General features: G+C 49.3%; 1 protein-coding gene across 1 annotated transcript in view; it reads left to right on the top strand.

Annotated features, from left to right (window-relative positions):
- Positions 1-594: 594 nt before the first annotated feature.
- LOC138552353 (zinc finger protein 585A-like) overlaps positions 595-6,288 on the top strand; it is a 267,443-nt gene continuing 261,749 nt past the window's right edge. The window contains exon 1 of the mRNA XM_069642531.1: positions 595-725. The gene's annotated coding sequence lies outside the window, so the exon portion shown is untranslated. The remainder of the gene's footprint in view (positions 726-6,288) is intronic.

Here is a 6,288-nt window from a genome sequence, read left to right as displayed (position 1 = left end):
AGACCCCGCTTTCGAGGTGTCTACTGAGTGTGTGCTGCGAGGAGATCTCGGAATACCGAGCATGCGCGGTGGGGAGTTATGAGTACCGAGCATGCGCGGTGGGGAGTCACGAGTACCGAGCATGCGCAGTGGGGAGTTATGAGTACTGAGCATGCGCAGTGAGCAGACACTCTCTTTCCATGCGTCCTGTCCATGCGTCCTGCTGCTGGCGATTGAATGTGCGCACCTGAGACTTTATGGAATGCGGAGCATGCGCAGTGTGGTGTTATGAGTACTGAACATGCGCAGTATGCGAATTTGAGGTACTGGACATGCGCAGTGGAAAGACCCTCCCTCCACAATGTTTCTGTGTCCAGTGGCATGCGCAGTATGTCGGTGTAGGTACTAGGGATGCGCAGTAAAAATACTTGATTCCCCATCCTTTGAGGTGTAACGGCCGCTGGCTTCCGTGTGTGCTCAAATGAGTGCGCGAATGCGGAGCATGCTACGGTGAGGCTAATAAATACTGAGCATGCGCAATACGGAGATACGCAGCATTGCGCATGCGCAGCATAAAGACCCGCATCCCATCCATTGGGGTGTCTGGCTGCATGCCGGAGTGCGTGAGCGCGGAGCATGCGCAGTGTGAGGTTCTGAGGTGCTGGGCATGCGCAATGCAGAGATAGACTTCCACCTCTTGTCTCGCTTCGTTTGCAGCGTCCCCTTTATCTGGAACTGGAAATCAGGTCAGCAGCTTAATATTCCCCGAGTAACGTTTATTATTAGCAGCTCTGTGCGGCTCCATCAGCATTATGCCCAGGCAGAACCCCAACCCCAACATGCTCACACCCTCCTCTCCCCTGGCCCTCCTCCAGTGCCCTAAAATACCTGAGCTATATTGATGGTAATGGCATGCTTTAAGGGGGCCGGGGCCCTGCCCACCACAACAGTGGCAGGGCCGTGACAGGAGATGCGCCTGTCATTAGGTCAGGCAAGCCACAGAAGTGGCAGCCAGCCACAGCGCCGCTCTGACTGGCACGCCTCGAAACATATTTCCAGGTTTATAAAAGATGGCTTGAAAAGTACACAAACCATAAGGTGTGCACCCAAATATATAAATGCTATATATTTGTGTGCGTACCTTCTTATATTTTATGTTTGTTTTTTTATAGCGTGCACAAGACCCAAGGGTATCAGGGCGCGAGAACAAGTATACTTTAAGCTTACATAGTTACGTACTTATGTACTTAGTTTATGTACTTTTCAAGCAATCTTGAAGTACACAAACCATAGTAAGGCACGCAAACAAATATATAAATGTAACCATTTATATATATATATATGTCCGTACATTACTATGGTTTGTGTACTATGCAAGCCATCTTTTATAAACATAGAAATATGTTGCATATTTCTATGTTTATAAAAGATGGCTTGCATACTACACAAACCATAGTAAGGTGCGCATGCAAATATATGAAATGTTTGTGTACGTTTTTAAGGCCACGCCCATCTGACAAGCCACGCACCCAAGTGATGCCCCCCCCCCTTCTCAATTTCTTACCCCACTTATAGCCCTGGGTAATGGTCTTATACAGCCTGAAACCAAGAAGGTACAGGAAGTGCTCTTTACACCTCCCCTTAAGACTGCTCAGGAACTGCAAGCCTTATCAGAGGTTCATCCATACCTCACAGATCAGCTTAAAAACTCATCCAAATAAGCTTGACTGGGGGCCCACAATCACAGGCGTTTATAATGTTGGCATGGAGCATTTATGAAAGGGGGAGCAGACCTCCATTTCAGAAACAGAATTACCCACCTCATTTTAATACCTGAAAATCAAAACAAGCTCAGGCTTTTTGCTCCTTGTAGGTGGCAAATCATCACAGGCCCTGTTAAGGTTTGACCATTGCTTCACACAGTGCCACCCACCTGCGACCCTATCCTGGCATGTCCTCAGATGCTCACATCTGGTGACCCTATGCTGACATGCCTTCAGATCTTCGCAGCTCGTGACCCTATCCTGACATGTCCTCTGATGCTCGCATCTGGTGACCCTATCCTGACATGTCTTCAGATGTTCGCAGCTGGTGACCCTATGCTGACATGTCCTCAGATGCTTGCATCTGGTGACCCTATGGTGACATGCCTTCAGATCTTCGCAGCTCGTGACCCTATCCTGACATGTCCTCTGATGCTCGCATCTGGTGACCCTATCCTGACATGTCTTCAGATGTTCGCAGCTGGTGACCCTATCCTGACATGTCTTCAGATGCTCGCATTTGGTGACCTATGCTGACATGTCTTCAGATGTTTGCATCTGGTGATCCTATCCTGACATGCCTTCAGATCTTTGCAGCTGGTGACCCTAACCTGGCATGTCTTCAGATGCTCGCATCTGGTGACCCTATCCTGACATGTCTTCAGATGTTCGCAGCTGGTGACCCTATGCTGACATGTCTTCAGATGCTCGCATCTGGTGCCCCTATGCTGACATGTCTTCAGATGTTTGCATCTGGTGATCCTATCCTGACATGTCTTCAGATGCTCGCATCTGGTGACCCTATGCTGACATGTCTTCAGATGTTTGCATCTGTTGACCCTATCCTGACATGACCCTAGGCTGACATGTCTTCACATCTTCGCATCTGGTGATCCTATCCTGACATGTCCTCAGATGTTCACATCCGGTGACCCTATCTTGACATGTCTTCAGATGTTTGCATCTGGTGATTCTATCTTGACATGGCTTCAGATGCTCACATCTGGTGACCCTAACCTGACATGTCCTCAGATGCTCGCATCTGGTGATCCTATCCTGACATGTCTTCAGATGTTCGCATCTGGTGACCCTATCCTGGCATGTCTTCAGATGTTCGCAGCAGGTGACCATATCCTGACATGTCTTCAGATGCTTGCCTATGCTGACATGTCTTCGGATCTTCGCATCTGGTGACCCTATCCTGACATGTCTTCAGATCTTCGCATCTGGTGACCCTATCCTGACATGTCTTCGGATGTTCGCATCTGGTGATCCTATCCTGACATGTCTTCAGATGTTCGCATCTGGTGACCCTATCCTGACATGTCATCAGATGTTTGCAGCTGGTGACCCTATCCTGACATGTCATCAGATGTTTGCAGCTGGTGACCCTATCCTGACATGTCTTCAGATGCTCGCATCTGGTGATCCTATCCTGACATGTCTTCAGATGCTCGCATCTGGTGATCCTATCCTGACATGTCTTCTGATGTTCTCATCTGGTGACCTTTATCCTGACATTTCTTCAGATGTTTGCAGCTGGTGACCCTATCCTGACATGTCTTTGGATGCTCGCATCTGGTGACCCTATCCTGACATGTCTCCGGATGTTCGCAGCTGGTGACCCTATGCTGGCATGTCTTCAGATGTTCGCATCTGGTGATCCTATCCTGACATGTCTTCAGATGCGCGCATCTGGTGACCCTATCCTGACATGTCTTCAGATGTTCGCAGCTGGTGACCCTATCCTGACATGTCTTCAGATGTTCGCAGTTGGTGACCCTATGCTGGCATGTCTTCAGATGTTCGCAGCTGGTGACCCTATCCTGACATGTCTTCGGATGTTCGCATCTGGTGGCCCTATCCTGACATGTCTTCGGATGTTCGCATCTGGTGACCCTATGCTGGCATGTCTTCAGATGCTTGCATCTGGTGATTCAATCCTGGCATGTCTTCGGATGTTCGCATCTGGTGACCCTATCCTGACATGTCTTCAGATGCTCGTATCTGGTGACCCTATGCTGACATGTCTTCGGATCTTCGCATCTGGTGACCCTATCCTGACATGTCTTCAGATCTTCGCATCTGGTGACCCTATCCTGACATGTCTTCGGATGTTCGTATCTGGTGACCCTATCCTGACATGTCTTCGGATGTTAGCATCTGGTGACCCTATGCTGGCATGTCTTCAGATGCTTGCATCTGGTGATTCTATCCTGGCATGTCTTCGGATGTTCGCATCTGGTGACCCTATCCTGACTTGTCTTCAGATGCTCGTATCTGGTGACCCTATGCTGACATGTCTTCGGATCTTCGCATCTGGTGACCCTATCCTGACATGTCTTCAGATCTTCGCATCTGGTGACCCTATCCTGACATGTCTTCGGATGTTCGCATCTGGTGACCCTATCCTGACATGTCTTCAGATGTTCGCATCTGGTGACCCTATCCTGACATGTCTTCAGATGCTCGCATCTGGTGACCCTATCCTGACATGTCTTCAGATGCTCGCATCTGCTGACCCTATACTGACATGTATTCAGATGTTCTCATCTGGTGACCTTTATCCTGACATGTCTTCAGATGTTCGCAGCTGGTGACCCTATCCTGACATGTCTTCGGATGCTCGCATCTGGTGACCCTATCCTGACATGTCTTCGGATGTTCGCAGCTGGTGACCCTATGCTGGCATGTCTTCAGATGTTCGCATCTGGTGATCCTATCCTGACATGTCTTCGGATGTTCGCATCTGGTGACCCTATGCTGGCATGTCTTCAGATGCTCGCATCTGGTGATCCTATCCTGACATGTCTTCGGATGTTCGCATCTGGTGATCCTATCCTGACATGTCTTCAGATGTTCGCATCTGGTGATCCTATCCTGACATGTCTTCGGATGTTCGCATCTGGTGACCCTATCCTGACATGTCTTCGGATCCTCGCATCTGGTGACCCTATGCTGACATGTCTTCGGATCTTCGCATCTGGTGATCCTATCCTGACATGTCTTCGGATCTTCGCATCTGGTGACCCTATCCTGACATGTCTTCGGATCTTCGCATCTGGTGATCCTATCCTGACATGTCTTCGGATCTTCGCATCTGGTAACCCTATCCTGACATGTCTTCGGATCTTTGCATCTGGTGATCCTATCCTGACATGTCTTCAGATGCTCGCATCTGGTGACCCTATCCTGACATGTCTTCAGATGCTCGCATCTGGTGACCCTATCCTGACATGTCTTCGGATGTTCGCATCTGGTGACCCTATCCTGACATGTCTTCGGATGTTCGCATCTGGTGACCCTATGCTGGAATGTCTTCGGATGCTTGCATCTGGTGATTCTATCCTGGCATGTCTTCGGATGTTCGCATCTAGTGACCCTATCCTGACATGTCTTCAGATGCTCGTATCTGGTGACCCTATGCTGACATGTCTTCGGATGTTTGCATCTGGTGACCCTATCCTGACATGTCTTCAGATCTTCGCATCTGGTGACCCTATCCTGACATGACTTCGGATCTTCGCATCTGGTGACCCTATCCTGACATGTCTTCGGATGTTCGCATCTGGTGACCCTATCCTGACATTTCTTCAGATGCTCGCATCTGGTGACCCTATCCTGACATGTCTTCAGATGCTCGCATCTGCTGACCCTATACTGACATGTCTTTGGATGTTCGCAGCTGGTGACCCTATCCTGACATGTCTTCAGATTTTCGCATCTGGTGATCCTATCCTGACATGTCTTCAGATGCTCGCATCTGCTGACCCTATCCTGACATGTCTTCAGATGCTCGCATCTGGTGACCCTATCCTGACATGTCTTCGGATGTTCGCAGCTGGTGACATATGCTGGCATGTCTTCAGATTTTCGCATCTGGTGATCCTATCCTGACATGTCTTCGGATGTTCGCATCTGGTGACCCTATGCTGGCATGTCTTCAGATGCTCACATCTGGTGATCCTATCCTGACATGTCTTCGGATGTTCGCATCTGGTGATCCTATCCTGACATGTCTTCAGATGCTCGCATCTGGTGATCTTATCCTGACATGTCTTCGGATGTTCGCATCTGGTGATCCTATCCTGACATGTCTTCGGATCCTCGCATCTGGTGACCCTATGCTGACATGTCTTCGGATCTTCGCATCTGGTGATCCTATCCTGACATGTCTTCGGATCTTCGCATCTGGTGACCCTATCCTGACATGTCTTCGGATCTTCGCATCTGGTGATCCTATCCTGACATGTCTTCGGATCTTCGCATCTGGTGACCCTATCCTGACATGTCTTCGGATCTTTGCATCTGGTGATCCTATCCTGACATGTCTTCGGATGTTCGCATCTGGTGATCCTATCCTGACATGTCTTCGGATGTTCGCATCTGGTGATCCTATCCTGACATGTCTTCAGATGTTCGCATCTGATGACCCTATCCTGACATGCCTTTGGATACTCGCATCTGGTGACCCTATCCTGACATGTCCTCGGATGCTCGCATCTGGTGATCCTATCCTGACATGTCATCAGATGTTTGCAGCTGG

Source organism: Ambystoma mexicanum, chromosome 1q (genome assembly GCF_040938575.1).
Source record: "Ambystoma mexicanum isolate Mex_15411 chromosome 1q, UKY_AmexF1_1, whole genome shotgun sequence".
Taxonomy (NCBI): domain Eukaryota; kingdom Metazoa; phylum Chordata; class Amphibia; order Caudata; family Ambystomatidae; genus Ambystoma; species Ambystoma mexicanum.
Note: the sequence above shows the minus strand (reverse complement) of the source record. Positions and strands in the feature narration are given on the sequence as shown.